Source organism: Leuciscus leuciscus (assembly GCF_965113295.1).
Source record: "Leuciscus leuciscus genome assembly, chromosome: 25".
Taxonomy (NCBI): Eukaryota; Metazoa; Chordata; class Actinopteri; order Cypriniformes; family Leuciscidae; genus Leuciscus; species Leuciscus leuciscus.
Genome location: NC_138724.1, coordinates 12961824 through 12984512, shown reverse-complemented (window position 1 = coordinate 12984512; position 22689 = coordinate 12961824). Strand labels below are relative to the sequence as shown.

At 37.0% G+C, this 22689-nt stretch overlaps 1 protein-coding gene across 10 annotated transcripts in view; it reads left to right on the top strand.

The window, feature by feature from the left end:
- The window catches only part of znf469 (zinc finger protein 469), a 315321-nt gene that overhangs the window by 107046 nt on the left and 185586 nt on the right, over positions 1–22689 (top strand). For 2 of the 10 annotated variants that reach the window (XM_082160382.1, XM_082160381.1), the window contains one exon: positions 21336–21408. The exons of the other annotated variants lie outside the window; for them this stretch is intronic. The gene's annotated coding sequence lies outside the window, so the exon portion shown is untranslated. The remainder of the gene's footprint in view (positions 1–21335; positions 21409–22689) is intronic. 10 annotated transcript variants of the gene reach the window in all.

Below are 22689 nucleotides of genomic sequence, written 5' to 3'. Positions count from 1 at the left end.
TCGGCAACATTCACCATGGATTTAGACTAATGTAGTAACGCTCCTAAAATTTTCAGTCAGGGGCTACAGCACTCCTTGTAAAAAAAGTAAGTCTGGAGCCCTGAATATCTCTGATCCCCATGGCAAAATGCTATGCAAGTAATATGACTGTACGTTATACCTTAAATGTCCGTCTAGTTTGAACTAGCAATTAGCACTAGCGTTAGCAACTGCTCTCTGTGGAAGCTTTGCATTTAAAGACCTAATAAAATATTTTGACTCCGATCAATATTTCGTGTCTAATTATTAACTTATGTGGCAAGTAGTAAATATTCGCTTCGAGTTGGGGTCCTGATCACCCTGTCAGGGTTTATTCTGAGATAACAACCGGTTGGATGTACATTATCCCTTACTCAGCTCTCAATGTGCAGAGCAGTCAGCTTTATAGAACTGCACTGCAATGTATCGTCTGTTTGTTCAGCTGCTTTACATGTGTATCCGGTTTGAACAGTCTTATTTGGTTAGGGACAGACGTCGCCACTGAAGCGGCAAATTGGGCCTAATGTATGCTCGAACCCTCTGGGAAAACTGCATCTCGTATTAAACATCTTCAAATGTGGATTACACAGTTTAATGGGTGACATCTGGGGGTTTTATGGTTTGCTAAAGAAGAGGGTGTGATTTTTGCACCACTAGTGGCACCAAACAGAATTACAGAAATGATGAATACTTAAACTGAAATAATACTATATCATAATACTTTTCACTTACGCTAACTGGCTAGCTAGTGGTTAGGCTATTTATGATGGTGTAGATATGAAATATGAATCCATATACATAGGACTATCTATTAGGCAATTAAGGAATCCAAACAAGTATGACTTAATTTGGATAAATGCTAAATGGGCAGTTTACTTGAGTTTAGTTTTTAGCCTGTTACAGCCAATTGAGTCCTAAGCTTGAAAGTTGTTAGGATCTCTTCATTGTGGAATGTTTGCAGTGTCCCTGAAAGTTATACTGACTGTGTTTAACTCTACAGTATAATGACTTTACAGTGGTTTTGGAGACCTATATACAATGATTTTGTGTTACAGTAAGCAATTTGCTACGATACAAGCTTGGAAGCTGTCAAAATTCTACTTATATTATGATCTGTCTGACTGGTTTGGCTTAACTATTCTTATATTCAGATATTTGTGTCAATTAATATAAATATAAATTAAAACATGAAACATTTAATTGAATATTTTTCAGTCTAAAGGTGTAGTCAGTATTGCAGAACTCTTGCAGGCAGATATGTATTGTGTAGCGATGTATAAAGATCACACAAAGTCACTTTCAAACAAATCAGCTTTCTGTTGGTCAGCAAAAAAGTGAGGAAATATTTCAGAAATGTTTCCTTGTGTGAAATTTCAGAGGGTGTGGATTCCTATTGGAATGACTGGATAACACACACACACACACACACACACACACACACACACACACACACACACACACACACACACACACACACACACACACACACACACACACACACACACACACACACACACACACACACACACATTCTTGTACATCTATGTTTATGAGAACATTCATTGACACAATGCAATCTCTAGCCGCTTACCCTAACCTTACCCATCACAACTAAATGCCTAACTCGAACCCTTACCCTAAACCTACCCTTAACCTAATTATAACCTTATCCCTAAAAACAAGTCTTGACCCTCAAATAGGCCTTTAAAGGGGTCTCAGAAAGTGAGGACCGGCCAAAATGTCCTCACTTTACTCTCTTTGTCCTCACTCCAGTGGTCTAAAACTCAAACTGGTCCTCACAAAGATAGTTGTACACACACACACACACACACACACACACACACATACACACATACACATACACACATACACACACACACACACACACACACACACACACACACACACACACACACACACACACACACACACACACACACACACACACACACACACACACACACACACACACACACACACACACACACACAAATCAGCTCAACAGTAAATGTGATGGCACCCTATGTGTTGGTGTAGTTGGAAGGCGTTTTTTTAAACTGGCCTGATTTTTTGGACCCAGGTGTCAATCCAAATGGAATATATTTTCTTCTGTGGAAGGTAAAAGAAGACATTTTAAAGAAGTTTGATCTGTTTTGTCCATATAAAGAAAGTCAGTGGCGTGTAAAACAACATTAGGGCACTGAGGTATTCTTCAAAAAATTTTTTTTTGTAATCACAGAAGAATGTAAGTCATACAGGTTTGGAACAACATTAGGGTGAGTAGCCTAAATGATGACAAAATTGTCTTTTTTGTGTGTGTGAGCTATTCCTTCAACTATTTTGAAGCTGTGGCATGGGTGACTCAGGGCTCCTAACATTTGAGAGCACCAGAGCCATTAAGTTCTACAGATGGTGGCGCTAGTTCCTGATTTGGTAAAGGTGAGCGCTCTCTCATTATAAAAAGAGCGCTCTTTACTTGCTTTCAGTCAGAATGTGAAGATTTATGAGACATTGTGACTTCCTACTTTTTTCCATATATTAGGGAGTGGAAATGGCATGTGGATGTTACTTATGTGCAACAGAAATGGCAGCTCTTATCAGTTGGCTAACGTGGTGGTGGCACCAGTGCGACCTCTAACTAAATGTCGTCGCATCGGCAGGAAAAAAGGTCGCAAAATGCAACCATTTGGTCATAGTCTGGAGCTCTATGACTTCAGAAGTTGTTGAGTGGAGGGCTGAGGTGTATGACTGATAGACTGTGTGTGTAAAGTAGAACACAAGCCAAGAGAAGTAAAGCTGCTGTATATCAGGCAGGAGGGCTGCCGTCACTCTCTCGCTCTGTTTCTCTCCTCAAGAAGTCTTTCTAATAGAAGAATGGTCATATTGCATCCATAATAGAAACACGATAGATTAATCGGAGGATTTGCGGTGCTCATTTTTGCCTGATGGTGTTGATCATAGAGAGTTTGTTTTACTGTATAATTGGAGAAATGTTTTTAGTACGTTTTAAAACGATTAGATACTTGTAAATCCTGTTTTTACAAGCTTTTTATGTGTTAAGAGTTTTCCCGGTCACCAATATCTGGGAGGGCACACTGCAATCCATATCGGAGAGGTTTGAGACTCATGTAAATGTATTCTTTGCTAATTATCTCATAGGGAATATGGGTACTTGTAATCAATAACCCAAAAAGAATCCTAACTGTGGTACATGAGAAAGCCGCAGTCTCTTGGGACGTAATAGGATCCAGAGAGGCCCTGTTGCAAATCTACATTTCTGAAGGTTTAGTGTGTTAGGAATGAAATCTATTCATGATCTGTGAGAGTAGATATTGTATCTTACTAGTTGTTTTGTTTTGCACTCGTCTGGTTCTCCCTCTTTCTCTGCCATATGGTTTTCCCTCCCCAATTCACCGGTTGCTCCAGCTGAGGTTGCAGCTGGTGTCCATGTCTGCTCAGCTCATCCCAAGAGCCGTGATTCACGTCGTCAGGGAAGCAATTCCCACAACGGTTTGCACATCTCTGGATGTTGTGGTTTGGTGAGGTTTTAAAGCAGAGGAATCTCCAACATCAAATTAATGATGAATCACACCGTTTCCAGTGTTTGACCGAAACATCTCCACATATTCGAGAACCTACACAGATGTGCACAGGAATACAACGACTCCTCGCATTCTCGAAACCTCCCACAGGTGCGATTGGAGCTATGGATGTGTCATCTGAAATAATACATCACTGGCTAGCCTGCAGCCATTAAACGTTAATAACCTACATGGGATGTCAGATGAAAAACAGCACTTTTGAGACGAGCGCTTATGTCGGGAGGTGGTGCTTGGTTAGCACGTCTCTGGAATGGGATTTTATGTAGAACATATGGAGCTATTGAAGTGAGGAATATTTCTGATATGACCGCTGTTTTTTTTAGGAGAAGAGAATGTCGTTTTTTTTTCCATTACCGTTCTGGTCCATAATGGTGCCCTGCTGCGGTTTCAGTACGCTTTAAAACTTTACTACTGCGTTTATTAATGGAGCTCTGGGGATATGGAAAAACTCAATTTTTTACATTACAAGAAGTGCTGACATGTAGTGACATCAGATGTGTTGGGCCGATGTTTTGGTATTTGAAATCGCCTCGGGACATAAAATTTGGGTAAAAGAAGCAAACCGAAATCTCCGCAGTCGAGTCATGTAAATACTATGGAGTAGTTGGAACTGTCTCCGGAATTAAGTGTGTTGTGGGATATTCGGGGTGTACTGTGGGAAGAGAACATATCATTGAGGGATATTACGCAAGGGGAAAATTGGGAGATAAAATAAAATAAAAAATAAAGATAATTTGGAATAATATTTGATACAGTGACTACTAGTCAGACGTGGGATTCAGTAAATAAAAAAAAAGAGCGTGTGGAAAGTTTTTGCAGCATTTTGGCTCCTGGATTTGTGGGTTCTATAGTGAATGAATGGAAGTGATATTGGACATGCTCGAGATACATCCATATGGGTACATTTTCATTTCACGCAGACCAAGATAAATATGAGTTCGAGAGCTAGAAGAAAACAAAGAAAACTTCCATTTGAAGTCTTGCCTCCAGCTGTGTCTTTTTCTCTGCTAATCGTACGTAAGGTATCCTTGGCTTTTGATGCATCCTGAATGTCATTCAAATGGCAAACAAATGTCAAGGCTGGGAAACAGGTCACATATCCTATTCCCATCTCAATGAGACACAAAGAGGTGCCAGCAGCTGTGGGAAGAGAAAAGAAACCAGTGTTTTCTGGAGCTGGAGATGTTGAGGGCAAGCAATAGATGCACTCATCCCTCGGCTCTGACTTCTGTGGACAGGAAGGCCTGCTGAGCAAAGATGTGCCGTGGATGGATGGAAATGAAGCGTTTCTTCCCTCCTTCACCTCAATGGAAAACATACCATAAAGGGAAAACAAATCCTGTATTGATTATGCCTTTAAAGTCCCAAATGGCACCCATTCATGACTTCATGATGCTTCCTCGGCTGGCAACTTTTTATGGTTTTCCTTGTGGAACTTAAGAGAATTGTTGTGTACAGTAATGCACAGATATGTTTTTTCTTCTTCTGGATAATAGTGCAACAGTCGGATTCCTGAAGTAAAAATGTCATTCATTTTCTCCATGGGGAATTTAATATTAACCATAAAGACAGACATGCTGTGAGCTATGAGGTTATTAATTGATATTATTCTACGGAGCTGTTGAATGCTTGGATCTGATTGGTTTGACGAATGTTCTAAGGAGTGCAACTATTTTCAGGGAAACCTGAAAGGTTTTGACCGCGTTACAGTTCTATATCACTTCGCCAAATGACTTCCGTTATTTCAAAGATCCTTACAGCTTACAGCAGCAAAAGAACCAAAACCCACAACGACACTGACCAAATATAGTAAACAACAGGACAAAAACGACCAATTATTTCGATGTTTTTTGCCACAAAAATTATGTTTTATTATGTATGGAAAGCACACACTCTCTTTCTCCCGCTCTGTCTCTCACCCAAACGCACACACACATACAGTACGGACACACACTCGTACAGAAACGTGTTGTCAGCGCTGCTCTGATGATTTTATCAGTAAAATAGTTTAACTGAAAAGCTGTATGTCATTTCTCACTAGCGATGTAACGACTGCTCTGGTCTTGGAGCAGATAAACGTACAGTTTCGCTATTAGTAGAGACGCTGCTGCCGAACACTGTTGAGAGACTGACTTAATTCATAGACGCTTGATAACTTGATAACTGATAACTTTCCCCATGGGAAAACAGGAGGTTAAAAAAAAAAAATGCTGAAAAATGCATGCGCACTGTTGTATAAGCCCATAATTATTTTATTTATTATGTTAGGGCCGATATTAAAATTCAATACTATTTGTTTAAAATAATGAATAAATTGTAAAATAAAACGCTAAAATATAAAATTAGTCATTTAAATGCTACATGCTAATTTAGACAGCAAAACATTTTAATATACAGTATGAAAATGGATATTAATTTAGAGATTTGCTGAAGATTACATTTAACGAAGTTATTAAATTAAGGTTTTTAAAGACTAATTTAAACGTGGATGTCTGCAAATGTAGTCTAAATGTATAAATAGAGGAAATGAGCTTCAACAATTAAATATCCAATATTAATCGTTATTGGTAAAAAACTAACCCTAATATCGGCTGATAACTGAAATAGTACAGATATATTGTGCTTTCCTAGTGATATAATATCCAGTGTTTCTTATCCAACTTCCACGATCAGTCTCTCCCCGTCCATGTTTTTCCTTAATATGTGTGAGGAACGGTCCAATGAAATTGCAGTGTAGGCGGGACTACCCAACAAATCAGAAATGGATACCAAGTGGACCAGAGTTGTCATGGTCTGTGCTGTTTAAGACATAATGTAATGGAATACCACAAAAAGATCATGGTCTCAATCTTCAGGTCCCTCATCACTCCAGAAGAAATACTAGATCTTTTGTGTTCTTGTTTCCCTGACGTGTCTTGGACAAGACGCGTCCATAAGCGCTCTGACTGCGTATGTATCGCTTTCTCAGAAGTTAGTGTATTATGTAATGGGTTTTTTCAATACAAATACATGCAGTCCCAGTCCCAGTCTCCAGACACACCTTGGAATGGAAACACAATGTCCAGAAGCTCAGACAGATTGAGAGTCTCATCAGAGAGAGAAATGTGATCACTTAAACAGATCGACCACAGCGCAACAAACACCTGAAAACATTACGAATGCGACTGCACATCTCTTCAGGGCCACCCGTGTGTGTTCATACACACATTTGCGCACCCCAGACACCATTCGGTGGAGACGGCAGCGGCGCGTCAGGATTGTTTTGGAAAGTTCGTCTGAACAGCAGAGCCAGAAAAACGACGTCTTCTCCCACTTCGTACATTACGCCTTGTTTATCATTCAGTCTCGATGGTTCCCACTGAAAGAAAAATAGCAGTTGAAATATGTGACGAAGTGGAAGGGGCTTAAGTGTGAGTGGAAAGATGAACAGAACTGTTTCCATGAGAGCGCTTCTCCTAATCCTGAAGCGCAGCCACTGGAAGAAGCTGCTTTCCTCTGGACATGTGTTCGATATTAATCCAGGACCTCCTCACACTTCAGGAATCCTTACAGGTTTTGCTTCACTGTGGTATTATCCAGACTCCAGTTGAAGCATATCCCTTGTCAGATACTTCATGTTGTATCAGAGTCAAAGCTGGAGCCGGTTTCGGATCGGCCTGTGAATTTCGGGGTTCTTTGTGCCTTTTACGAGTGGTGGCTTCAATAAACTGTAATGCATCTGTGATGATGAAAACACTGATGATAAAAGATGCAACTGGCAAATAGTGCCGATTATGTAATTTCGTGCAGATGTTATTTTCCAAATGAAAGAAAAGCTTTTAAATGTTGGCGACTCGACTCGTTTAGGGTCGATGTTCACATAAATAAGACGTGCGCTTGTATTCAAAAGGCAGTTTTGTATTCTTTGCTTTTATTTTATTTTCACATATCATTTTATTATTTTATTTAATCATTTCAGTATTTAATTTAATGATTTCGTATAATTATTTAATTTCATTTCACATTTCATTATTTCATTTCCATGACACTGATGTTTTGATGCCTAAAACCATTGAGCTTAGATTTTGGTGTATTATGTATGTAGACAAAATAGTATAGAATTTATTACAATTTTGGCCATTTATTGGCTATCGGTCACATGACAGTAATTATCAACTTATTTGATATCCACCAGATTTTCATATCGGTGCATAACTAATTTGGATGTCAGTCACAAGAGTTTTATTTTAATATCATTGATGTACTATTAAAGTTTTTGTCAATATTTTGAATTAGACTCTATTTTTATATTTTCTGTTTCCATTTTAAATTTAGTTCGTTTTTTGTCTATATAGATTTTTTTTTTTTTTTTTTTTTTACTATATAGTTTTTTAAAATAAAGTTTTAGTTTTTTGTTTATTTAATTTTAGTTATTTTACTTCAACTTAAATAAAAATGTTTTATATTAGTTTTATATTAGTTTTAGTTAATATAATAACGTTGTAGAGAACCAATGGCTTTTGCTGATGTGCTGGTTTTTCATGTGTAGGGGAAGATTCTCAGTAGATAATGACTTTCTCACATAAAGCTATTGCACTACTGGAAAAAATGTAGAGCATGAATTAAATGATCTATCTTTTTGCTTTAAGCTTAACATTATAAATCACCATCCTCAGGTGCACTATCACTTTAAGTAAATAACGGTTTCAAATACAATCTAAATGCTGCCGAGGAGTTCATATTCTTTTCAAGGTTCCAACATCAAGGATTTATTTAGCTTACTAACTACTACAAGATGGTTTGAGGGAACTCATCTAGCTTTGGCTTCAGTGTTATGTCACCGTCAGCTTCTCGACTCCATAAATACGATCCAATTTTAATTCTCGCTGTCCAAAAACGCTCCAATCTAATTCAAAACATGTCCTTGGACTTTGTCGTTGGATTGGGATTTTTTCTGTCTCTTCGTCGTGCTTTGGCCCGGACAGAAAAAAAAAAACTAAAAAAAGTTCATAGATTATTATTATTAGCAGTCATAAAGCACCAACACTTATTGCTCGATCATTGTGCTGCTTTTTGATTGGCTGCCGTACAGGCCCAAAGCAAACTGAGGTGACTGCTGACCCTCCACTAGTTTGTAATGTTTCTTTAACGTTCCAAAGAAATCTTGAGATAATTACTTCTGGAACTCGGGTTTTGTGTCCGTCATTGCGAAAAAGAGTCTGAATCATGGCGATACATAAATCAATATTACAGCTGATGTGATTTACCCTGTCAAAGACCCTGATTCATTCTCGCTTGTGTGGCTGAGGTCTGCGTCCATGAATGGAGAGTATAGAGTTCTCCTCAAATAACCAGCCGTCCAGGAGCTTCTAATGGCAGTTTAAATATACAGAGATATTCTCAAACAAACCCGTATGCCAAGGGCAACAACTGCTTATTATTTATGTATTTATTAGGATTTCCTGTATATTTATAGATATGCTGGAACCTGTATAAGAAGTGTGTGTGTGTGTGTGTGTGTATTTGTGGAGACCAGCAGTGTGCTTGGCTAGACACTTTCCTGTGTAACAAAGATGAATAGTTTTTTTTTTTATGAATTTTTTCCCCATTATGGTATACCATAATCTTTATTGTAAAGAATGGTTTGTGTGTTTGTTTATTTGTATCTATTTATTTATTATTAAATAATGTTTAAATAATATTAATAATAATATACCTTATTATTGTAATAATACTATGAGAATAATATTATATTTTATATTACATCTCAATAATTCATAGAATAATAAAAGTAATAATAACTTTAATTTTAATATTAAAATGTTATTTTTCTAATAATGCAACCTGAAGTAATTATGATGATAATATTATTATTAGAATAATAATTTTGATAATCTACTAATATTATTTAAATATATATTTTCAAATGTAATAGAATTGAATTAAGTATACATATTATTATTATTATTATTAATTGAAATATAAAATGTATGTACAGTATGTGAGTCCCTCTGAAATTGAGCATGAGAACCTTTTTTGCACAGACAGTAAAAGAACATGCGTAAGCAATTATTAGTGAATGTGACGTTTCACCTTCATTCAAAAAGAATATGGTATGAATTTGGTCTCTGTCTTTATTTATCAATAAAATCCCCTTAAAAAAACAACAACAAAAAAACAATCTATAGAAGAATAAGTAGAGTCTGTAGGTAACTCTGAGACCTTTACTATAGCACTGTTTTTTTTTTTTACCATGCACATTTTGTGATACATTTATGAATTGTATTGTTGTTTTTGTCTCTTATTGCATAAGCTTGTCTGTTTTGTTGTTGAAGGAGAGAAATAGTTTCCACTCTGATGGTACATTCTGTGGCATTGGTGAGTTTCTGACAGCACTCTGCAGCATCATTTAACAAAAATAACTTTGAAAAGGCTTATTGAGCTGAAAATATATCACTTCCACATGTAATAATGTTCTGTGGTGTAAAATAGAGAAAAAATTTACCCTAACATGCTAATTTTATAATATTAATTATTTATGAATACAGTTTTAAATCACTACAATTGGTAACTCTTTTGCTGACAGTTCCAAAACCCAAGTTGTCATGATTTTCATGACATGACTTTCTGGGCCTGAAGAAACTCTTGAATCTCTGCTCGATTATGGGTTTGTTGGCCTGTAAACAACATTTCTATCTTTCTTTCTATCTATCTATCTATCTATCTATCTATCTATCTATCTATCTATCTATCTATCTATCTATCTATCTATCTATCTATCTATCTATCTATCTATCTATCTATCTGTCTGTCTGTCTGTCTATCTATCTGTCTGTCTGTCTGTCTGTCTATCATCATCTGTCTATCTATCTATCTATCTATCTATCTATCTATCTATCTATCTATCTATCTATCTATCTGTCTGTCTGTCTGTCTGTCTATCATCATCTATCTATCTATCTATCTATCTATCTATCTATCTATCTATCTATCTATCTATCTATCTATCTATCTGTCTGTCTGTCTGTCTGTCTATCATCATCTGTCTATCTATCTATCTCTCTATATATCTATCTGTCTGTCTGTCTGTCTATCTGTCATCATCTGTCTATATCTATCTATCTCTCTATCTATCTGTCTGTCTGTCTGTCTGTCTATCATCATCATCTGTCTATATCTATCTATCTATCTATCTATCTATCTATCTATCTATCTATCTATCTATCTATCTATCTATCTATCTATCTATCTATCTCTCTGTCTATCTGTCTATCTGTCTGTCTGTCTGTCTATCATCATCATCTGTCTATATCTACAGTATCTATCTATCTATCTCTATATATCTGTCTATCTGTCTGTCTGTCTGTCGATCGATTTAGATTTTTTTTGTCTGTCTGTTTATCTATCCGTCTATCTAGTATCCGTCTGTCTGTTCCTCTCTTCATTCAGTCTATCTATCTGACTGATTGTCTCTTCCTCTCATCCGTCAATCTACTGTCAATCTTTCTGCATGTCCCATCCTATTTATCCACCTGTGAAATTGCTTTTTTTGAATTCTACTGATGTGTCTGTCCAATGTATCCATCTATGTGGTCTCTCTGTCCATCCATTTGTCTTTCCTTTCTTCGGGCAGCTTTTTACTAATTCTGAGCTGACACGTATCTTGAAGTATCGGTTGGTGCTCGTGCTTCAAACTTGAATTAATCTGCATGATTATAGACAAGTTCCAGGCATGATTAATACAAATTTTATTGAATTGTTTTTTAAATTGTATAATTAATTGCACAAATGAACCTGTTAAAGAGACATCTGTAATGAAACCTCTTTTTCACCAGCCAATTAGACTTGGATTATCATCTCTATAAACCAATGGCTAACAGACATCTTTTATTACTTAAATAAGTCTGAAGAACAAGGCTGGAGTCTGCTGTAATTGTCTGGGCATCCATCATCGATGTGCACACCCTACTTCAACTAATATGTAGGTAGTCTCACGGACAGTAATGGTCCTTGACAGAGGGACTCTTTCTCTCTGCTAAAGGAATGCTGTGTTCAATATAGAGAGAGGCCTCTGACAGCGTCTTCTGTCAATCAAACTAGTCACGGAGCGATCAAAGAAGTGCGGACAAGTACTTGCGCAATGACCTTTTCCCCTCTTCTTTCAGAAAAGACGTGCTGTCTTTCCCTCACAGACTCAAGCACATACACTCGTGATGACTCACATGCCTGAGAAAGGCCTCCCTGGGTCGTGTCTGTTAGTATGATAGACATGACTACTGTAAATATCATTTTCTATAACGTTGGAGAGGTTATAAAAGAACCTCAGGGTTGAGGAGTTATAAATGAAATTAGCTATTTTAAGAATATGAAGATAAAAATCCCCATACAGGACAGTTTTCAAGTCAATACGGAATTGATTTATCAATCTAAGTTGACCATGTTTATGTTTCTTAATACATGTTCCTGGTCTTATTGGGCATGATTCTCTAACCGAAACAACCTTCTTTCTTATTCCATCTTTCACAACCTGGTTTCAACAATGCTTAGGCTACTTTTCGTGACCCTATCATTGCCTTGAATGATTTCTGATGAATATCTTGTTGTTTCATTCATCACATTTTCTATACATTTATAAATATGATGAGTGAAACAACAAGATATTAGACTCTTTACAACACTTTTCACAGTGTGTAGAGCCACTTTTAGCAGCTATAAGTTTAAGGAATTGTTTTCTGTCGGACAGAATCAGTCTCTCGCATCGTTTTGGAGGAATTTTGGCCTGCTCTTTACAACGTTGCTTCATTTCATTGAGGTTTGCTGGCATTTGTTTGCATAGCTCTCTTAAGGTCCCGCCGCAACATTTCTGTTGAATTGAGGTTTGGACTTTGACTGGGCCAGTGCAACACCTGGATTATTTTTCTTTTTCAGCCATTCTGTTGTAGATTTGCTAGTGTTCTTGGGATCATTGTCCTGTTGCATGACCCGATTTTGGCCAAGCTTTAGATGTCGGACAGATGGCCTCACATTTGACTCTAGAATACTTTGGTAGACAAAGGGAGTTCATGGTCGACTCAATGACTGCAAGGTGCCCAGGTCCTGTGGCTGCAAAACAAGCCAAAAATCCTCAACCCTCCATCAGCGTCATCGATGCACAGATGGTATGAGGTGTTTGTGCTGATATGCTGTTTAGTTTTTGCCTAACTTGGCGCTCTTTGGTCTTGTCTGTCCAAAGGACATTGTTCCAGAAGACTTGAGGTTTGTTCAGATGCAACTTTGCAAACCTAAGCCGTGCTGCCATGCTCTTTTTAGAGAGAAGAAGCTTTCTCCTGGCAACCCTTCCAAACATGCCATACTTGTCCTGTCTTTTTCTAATTGTTCTGTCATGTACTTTAACATTTAACATGTAAACTGAGGCCTGTAGAGTCTAAGTTGTAGTTCTTGGGTGTTTTGCGATTTCTCTGAGCATTGTCTTTGGGTTGAATTTGCTTGGACGTCCACTCCACAGATTGGCAACTGTCTTGAATGTTTTCCACTTGTGAATAATCTTCCTCACTGTAGAATAATGCACTTCAAATTGTTTGGAAATGGCCTTGTAACCCTTCCCAGATTAATGGCAACAACAATTGCTTCTCTAAGATCATTGTTGATGTCTTTTCTCCTTGGTATTGTGTTAAAACACACCTGAACACTCCAGACCAGTGAACTACCAAAACACATTTTTATAGAGGTGAACATGAACTGATGATCAATTAATTAGACATTTTATTAGCAGCACGTGACTGCTACTTACCCTCTTGAATCCTATGGAAGCAGTAAGGGTTTACTTACTGTCACCCATGGCTTCTCCATTTTGGTCTAGTTTTTGTTAAATAAATAATGGCACGGTGTAATATGTCATGTCTTATTGTTCAGCTGAGGTTGTATTTACCTAATTTTAAGACCTGCCAAGGACCAGCTGATTCTTTTATAAATGAACAAGATAAGACACAAGATAAACAGGCAAAGCACAAGAGAGTAAATAATTAAAAGGCAAAATAAAAACTGAAAGAGAGAACTATGACAAGAGAAGCAGAAAAAAAAAGTAATGAAATGACTGGAACATGCAATCACAAAATAAAACAAAAGAACAAACTTGCAGGGAACTAGAGACTAGATACTAGAGATGAAAGTCTAGAGTAGAAATAAAATCAAGAAAAAAAGAAAAAGACTTGGATGCACAAGGGCAAAACCTAACTAGAACAAGACTGGAAGGAAAAAAGCAAAAATGATTCACTAGAGCTAGAAACAAGATCAAATACACAACTAGAACAAGAACAATATTTAACCGCAAGCAAACAGGAACACACCACAAAGCACACAACAAACCAGCAAAGACACAATATAAAGAAAACAGAGCACATGAGGAACAAGTGACCACACTCAAGCAAACGAAGACAAGGACTAAACAAGAGGAGCACATGGCCAACACAAACTAAGACAGAGCCATTTGCTCTGGCACAAGACAAACTAGGAAACATTAAACAGTGACAAGACAGACAAGACTGTCAGGGAAGGACCCTGACACTGACATTATTTACTATAATTGGGTTATTTGAGATGGTCATATTGCTTTCAGATAGGCTATTTCTTTTTCAAAATCATTGATGATATTAATAATGCAGCAGTGTTATTTTGTGTAAATTTTTTAACAGTAAATCTATGTTATATTTAAAGTTGTTTCTCGTTAAGGCTTCGAAAACACGCAGTGATGACTGTAATCACTTTCTATCATGAAAAATAAAATTATATGCAAGATGTGCAGCGCTAATATACATGCATTATAATGAGAACAGGATTGTGATAGAATGTTGTCAATTCTTTAGTTAAAGTGCTTCAGTTGCCTGTGTATCAGCGCGCTGTTAAAGGAAGAGCACATACAGAGTTTCCCTTTCAAACCATAGACTAAAAAACTAGCACTCTCAAGTTCACATTCACATCCTTTTGTGCAGATGCAAGATGTAATGTTACGTTTATGTGATGTATCTAGGATATCTGATTATTAGGGTTGGATACCGAACTCTGTACTTTTAATGGCACTGACCGAATTACGTCGGTATTACCGAGTACCGATTCACATTAAATCGATCGGTGCCAAATTTCGGTACCTGAGAACGCATCTGGGCGCGCGAGTAAGACTACTTAAATACAAATCCTATCGTTATGTCATTAACACACGGAAACTCAAAGGTCTTCACCACAACCCGTCAAAATAAAAATGTGGTTTTACTTGATAATATATTACTGTTGTACTGTAGAATTTAGATATCTCAATTTAATAATAATACTAATAATAATAAATTATCAAACATTTATTTTTTAAGGAATAATCACACTTTTTCTTCTATGTTGTAATTTTAACAGTATAAAGCTCAGTTGTGCCGCATGTTGTTTGACAAAAAAAAAAGAAAAAAGTTTCATTTCATATAAAATATCAATTAAACTAATGTTTAATTGATTACTAGAAAACAAAACATTTCCTAGAATTATTATTTTTATTTATTACTGAAATGGTTGTTTTTTTTCATATTCAAGCATTTTTTTTTTCATACGATTCATGTCATATTTTTATTTGTCAACATAAATTTTCATAACAGTTACATATTTTCACGACTGACAAGCCCCGCCCCCTGCATATGCCCCACACCCCGAGTTATCGAGTACTCCTTTTTTGAGACCTGTCAATGATCAAAGTGAGAAATTGACAAAAATGCCCATGCCTAATATACAGCAGTAGGTGCTGTATATTACGCCACTGTCGGTATATGCACATATGTAAATAAGCACTCGCGTCGCTTCATAAAATTGAGGTTAAACCTCTGGAGTCACATGGATTACTTTAATGATGTCTTTCCTTTATTTTGATTAATCATGAAGCCCTAATAGCGAATAGCAAATCGTGTTTGTGGGTATAGCCTTTTAAAACAGGGATGTTCTGTATGTCCAACCCCAACTTCCTGTTTCAGGAAAGGAACCTGTATTCAGGTAGTTTCATGGGGTCTTTTCTATTTGAAACATGTCATTCTCACAACTGCAGTCTTTTGCGGTGTTAAAGTTCACCACCAAACATTCAGAACACAGAGCTGAATAATAATAACAACCTTTTAGTGCTGATATCAAGTTTTATGTGGCTTGTGGAAGTTTTATGGCTCTGTATTTTATGGTTGTTTTGTGTCAGTGTAGGGCAACAGCAGAACATCCCTGCTGAGACGACATCCTTTGCCAGTTGTTTTGGTTGATCAAGTCATTTAAAAAGAGCTAAACAGTCTACAGTTTGCTTTGGTTCTCAAAGCCACTAGAGTAAGCCAAATGTCAAGTGCTAAAAGAGAATATATGACTTTTTTTTTTCAGTAATTTTATTTATAACTTACTCCTCTCCCCTCTATCTGCTTGTAATGTTACTCTTTCGTCCCAATTAGCTTATGTTTCTGTTTATACAGAATGGAACGGTGTGTGATAACATCGTAACTGTGTGGACGAGAGTCCAAGTGACCACAGACTCTGACTTCAGGCAAGATCAGAGCAAAGGAAAAGTTTAGAAATCAACCCGAGCTGCCTATTTGAGGATGGAATCAGTCGAACCAGGCCAGATTGTGCTGCGTTCGAAAACATTTCTTTTTATTTGCAGTATTTTTCCATCCCAAAAATATGGATGAAATTTTGAAGTGATGATTAGTTGTTCTATTTGTGTGACGGGGAATGAGTGTGTATGTGTGTGTTCACGTACAGCTCTGGAAGAAATTGAGACCACTGCAAAATTATCAGTTGCTCTGGTTTTACCATTTATAGGTATGTGTTTGGGTAAAATTAACATTTTTGGTTTCTCCAAAAACTGACAACATTTCTCCCAAATTCCAAATAAAAATATTGTCATTTAGAGCATTTATTAGCAGAAAACGACAACGGGTAAAAATAACAATAAAGATGCAGTGTTGTCAGACCTCGAATAATGGAAAGAAAATAAGTTCATATACATTTTTAAACAACACAATACTAATGTTTTAACTTAGGAAGAGTTCAGAAATCAATATTTGGTGGAATAACCCTGATTTTCAATCACAGCTTTCATGTGTCTTGGCATGCTCTCCACCAGTCTTTCACATTGATGTCGGGTGACTTTATGCCACTCCTTGTGCAAAAAAATCAAGCAGCTCGGCTTTGTTTGATGGCTTGTGACCATCCATTTTGAAAGCCTCAGAGTTGGGGAACATTTTCAGAGCAGAAGCAAGTGTTCTTCCAGGACAACCTTGTACGTGGCTTGATTAATGCGTCCTTCACAAAGACAAATCTGCCCAAATCCAGCCTTTGCTAAAGCACCTCCAGATCATCACCGATCCTCCACCAAATTTCACAGTGGGTGCGAGACATTGTGGCTTGTAGGCCTCTCCAGGTCTCCGTCTAACCATTAGACGACCAGGTTTTGGACAAAGCTGCAAATTGGACTCATCAGAGAAGATGACCTTACTCCAGTCCTCTACAGTCCAATCCTTATGGTCTTTTTTAAACCTCAGCCTGGCTCTTCTTTGCTTCTCATTGATGAAGAGCTTTTTTTCTAGCTTTGCATGACTTCAGCCTAGGAGCCTGTTTTGAACCGTCCTCGCCGTGCACTTCAACCCCAGCTGTTGTTCGCCATTCTTTTTGTAGGTCGCTTGATGTCATCCTACGGTTGTTGAGTGACATTCGAATGAGTTGGCGGTCATCCCGGTCAGTGGAGAGTCGTTTTCGCCCTTTTCTGGTTTGTAGCTTTGTTGTCCCCAATGTCTGCTGCTTGACCTTGTTCTAATGAACCGCCGTCTTTGAAATTTTTAAGGATGGAAGCAACCCGACGCTCACTGTATCCCTCTGCCAGCATTTTCCTCACTCAAAACTTTCCTTTTCAACTCTTTTGATTATATGTAACTCTTTTCTGAACTCTTCCTAAGTTAAAACATTAGTACTGTGTTGTTTAAAAATGAATATGAACTTATTTTCTTTCCATTATTCGAGGTCTGACAACACCGCATCGCTTTTGTTATTTTCACCCGTTGTCGTTTTCTGCAAATAAATGCTCTAAATGACAATATTTTTATTTGGAATTTGGGAGAAATGTTGTCAGTAGTTTATAGAATGAAACAAAAATATAAATTTTACCCAAACGCATACCTATAAATAGTAAAACCAGAGAAACTGATAATTTTGCAGTGGTCTCTTATTTTTTTCCAGAGCTGTATTTTACAGGGGCCTCCAATCCATTAGAATTTCAGTCTATGCTGAATTATTGCCATAATAACACTGGTCTTTCACACACCACATTTCATCGGTTTGGTAGTCCGTCGTTAAACTCTCCTCAGCCCATGGACTTTTAATCATCAATCTCACACCTCGTCCAGTTGTGGAGATGGGTTAGTAAATTATTTTAACCACAGAATAGGAGTTGAAATCATCTATCAGCACAGGGTTTTGTTCAACAGTTCCTACGGCTTGCGCAATAAGTGTTCGGAGGTTATAGTAAAGCATGGCTTCCAGTTATTGATTGGTCAATTTGTGTGGCACTTTTTAGAAAACATAATTTAAAACATGTTACACTTTAATTGCTAAAAAATAAATAAATAAATAAAAAATAAACCAGTAAGTAAGATGATAGTGTCAAGGAAGTAGATGATGAAGACACCTTGAGAGGAACCAAGCACTTCTACAGAGATTAAGAGATTTCTCCTTTGAGATTAAGAAGACAGAAAAATAATAACATCTGGTCTGGAGAAGAAACAACTCAGCATAACAATGATTTTTATATACTTCCTAATAATATTGCCTAAAGCAGGGTTGTCAAACTCATTTAGGTTGAGACCTGGTTTGGAATCAATATTATGATAAATCATCCAATTTTTATTTCTTTTTTCTTTTTAAACCTTGGTGTATCCATGGAGTTTTAATGCACAAAACATGCACTTCTTGAGTTTATAAAGTTCAGAATCAACCTCATGCTTCTATTAAAACATGAAATGTATTGATATTCTTAATAATGTAGATTTGTATTGATTGATTACTTTAAATTAATAATGATTTATTAGTAAATATTTATTAACTAGAATATTGACTAGAATAAGAGAAAACCACTCACTGCTCTTGATAACTTTAATAGCTTTAATAAAACTTAACATAAGCAAACTTAACTGCTCATTTTATCTTACAGACCTGCTTCTCGGTCATATACGAAGAAACTTGCATTAGTTTAAGTAAATTTTTTAATCATTCAGTGGAAATTCTGTTTACTTCTAATATTTTTCCATGTACCCGTCCATGTTGTCATTATTGGCATGAAAGTCTCATGAAAACCCCACAGAGGGAAAATGAACAAGGTTGCCCTGGAACAGTAGTATCATTAAGAGATCAAATTTCACATGAAAAGCAAGAATTTGCAGGTATGCATGAATGCTGTGAATAAGAATATATTTACTGATTTAACAAAACAAATGAACAACTCCATCTTTCCTACTATAGCAGAAAAAAAGAATATTATGCATATATCACACGGATTCTCAAGTTGTTTGTATATTTTACTTTTAAGTTTCCTTGAATCATTTTTTGTCTTTGAGTCATGACTTTGAAACCCCTGACCTAAAGCAAGCATCAACAAGAATAACAACAAAGGAACCAGCACAGAGCCTTGTGGCACTCCATACTCCACTGTTATTTGTGTTAGTTTGTTCTTGAATTAGTAAGTACAGTACTTATACAAAAAATCTGCTCATTACAAGCATGTACATACAAATCAACTAACAACGCAAAAAAGTTCTCCCTGCATTTGGTGCCAAAATGTAATCTAACATGCATATAAAATGTAAACATTGTCTGTTGCATTGTCATCTTATGTACTTGCATGCAAAGCAAAATTGACTAAATTAATATAGCAAGTCAACAAAGTGTATTGTTTACTTAAGCATAATCACTTTCAGGTTATGCATGTAAACACACCTCAGTGTCTAGTAAATGTGGCAACTGAGAATGTTTGGCTCATGGCTAATTGTTTGATAAAGTAGATGTTGCCTCAGGTGTTGCTTTCTCCAGCCGAGTTTGGTTTTGTTGAGGTAGTCCATTGTTTCTGAGTTTATATCTGCTTGAAATGATGCATAATTGCATATCAAATATCCAGAGTCAGCTATGCGAAATCGTAACAAAGAAGGTGTTGATATATCAGCCGAACTGTCACACTGACGGCCCGGCTGTTACTGTTTTCACTGTGGTTACCTTGTTTCTCTCAATCCATCTTTCTGTCTGTCTCTTTGCCCAGGGCACAGCACCCGTCTGCAATTTTATGAACCTCACATCTTTACCAGTGGGAGAAACCGACGAATAATAAAATGTTTTTTTTTTCTTCGTAATTTTGCTGATTATTTCCATATTGGTCAATGGCCTAGTTACGCCAAATACTTCAGCCAAATCAAGACGAGTGGTCCAGACCTTCGTCTTTTAGCGGTTGTAGATGTTTGCATACTTATTTCATGACATAACGAGTGTCCGTATTATTCAGTAACATAATAATTGCCATCATTAATGAATGAATGGGCTTCTAACTCTTATTTTCTTTATCTGTCTTTGCTGTCAGCTGTTTGTGGCTTGCAATTACACCCTACGGCTCTCTTTGCTGGCCTGGCATTCCTTTTGCTCCTTGCTTCGATTAATTTCTATTTTATTTTGTACTTTCCATTTTTCTCTGTGAGCCCCAATATTATGTTGAATTATATAATATCCCACTGTTCCATGCGGCAATTGGAAGCAGTAAAATCTAGCTTGTGAGGGCAGTTTTATAACGAGGCTAATCTTTAAAGTGAGTCATAAACCAAACCAGATTCGACAACAAACCCCCCGAGACAGACTGCCCCATCAACAACACATAAACATAAAAACAGATATGCAAAGACATACGTGTCCATACGGAACTGCTTTACTCTCATCAGCTCACACTATGTGTGTGTGTGTGTGTGTGTGTGTGTGTTAATGTGAGAATGAGTGTGTGTGTTGCTGTACTTGTGTGTGTGTGTGATTGTTTCATTCTTTATAGGCTTTCAATTAGTTTGCGAGTTTTATGAACTCTGTTATTCCAGGCCATTCAGTTTGTCTGCCATGTCTACAGTACATATGATTTTTGTTTCATGGTGGTCCAAGATATTTTCCCACTTCATTGTAATGAAGACTTTCTCAGACTTGACAGAAAGGGGGCTTTAACCCTGTCTTTCTTTATCTCTGGAGTGAATTATGGTAAATATTCATTCATATCATTTTTGGCCTGCTTGTTTTTCCTCTAGATTGCTTTCTTAAAAAACATGCATTCTGTGTTTACTTAAAATTTTCACATATTTGTTGTGGAAGACACTTTATTTGGTTCAGCATACCACATAATAAAGCCCCTATTTAACATATTCATTTTGACCATCCATCCTGTGGCGTTCTGTTGATGGAATTTTTTTAGTTCTGGTGGTTTTGTTGTGTCACTGTCAGTCAGCTTGCTTTTATTTTTTCTTTCCCCTCATATTAGCTGGCCTAAAAGTATAACATTTCTGGTGGAAATGGTTGTGTGTGTGTGTGTGTATGTGCCAGCCGTATTTGACGCTGACGTTTATTAGAAGGGTTAATGTGCTGGAAATTAAAGACGTGCCTGCAAAGAGATGTTGTTAGCACCCATTTACCGCACTAAAATCTACTTTGACTTTTCCATTTCAGACTTTATAAACTAATCTGGCTGTGCAAGAACAAAAAAAAATCATCTGTAATGGTGGCTGTTGCTGTGCTGACTGTGAGTTGCTCCTATATTTCATAGCACAGAAAATGCTTATTATTTTAAAGACACCCCTAAATGTAAAATTCAGGCATTGTTTAAACATTCTCATGTCTTTTAAACCCTACATACGTTTCTTTCTCCAGCGGAACACACAAAAAACAATGTAAATGAATGGTGGCCAATGAATGACAAGTAAGATTTTCTCTCAATTATGACCCCAATATTAAAGCTGTCATCAATTACTCATCCTCATGTTGTTCCCAACTGATATTGATGTTTTAAAGAATGCTGAACCATACATTGAAAGTCAATGGGGTCCAAAGCTTTTCAAAGACATGAACCCTCATGTTACATGATGACCGAATTATTATTTTTTGGTGAACTATTCTTTTAAATTAGAGTCTGTTCCTAACACAAAGCTATCTTACGATGTATGTACCACTTTTATGATACTTTTATGTGCTTTTTGTCCAATTGGTGATTGGCAGCCGTATTTCATTGTGGAAGAGAACAGCGTGAACATTTTTCAGAACTTCTCCTTTTATGTTACATACAATTTTTTTTTAAAGCCATACAGGTTTGGAATGAAACGAGGGTGCGTAAATGATGACATAAGTTTTATTTTAGAGTGAACTATCACTTTAATATAGAGCAGTTTTAATGAAGGCAGCTACCAACTCTGATAAAGCTATTATTTTCTTCTTGGTGGTGAATAAACCGTCAGTAACACTGCAGGTGTGCCTGCAGACATGGAGGTGTAGCTTTGAGTTATGAGCTGAATAGTGACTGAAAATGACCTGGCCTGCATTTCACAGTAAAATTCACAGTATTCACAGTACACAACATTTTATTGTAAGACATTACTTTGAAACCTTGTAAAATCCAGGCAATTTTTACAGTGTATAAAGTGTGCACTTAGCTTTAAGCTCTTTCACAGCATTAATGGCCTTCTCTGACACCTTTACGAGAAATAAACTTTCACACAAGCTGGAAAACAGTTCAGTTTTCAGGAGCTGTGAACATAGCATTTGAAAACCACTGTCATTTTCCCACAATGCCCCAAACAAACAGGAATGTCCTGGTGTCTGACAGCGTGCTTAGCGTGAGTAATGTTCAGAGCTTTAGAGACCCAGTCGTCCTCCGTCTCCCCTGCTCTTGAAAGCCCGTAAAGCCCGTAGCCACCGAAGTTCTCTCCATGTACTTAACAGATCAGTCTTGTTCCTGCCAGTTATTCAGCCACAGATCTGCATCCAAGCCAAACTACGACACAACAGTCAACACTGCGCTGCTGCTTCC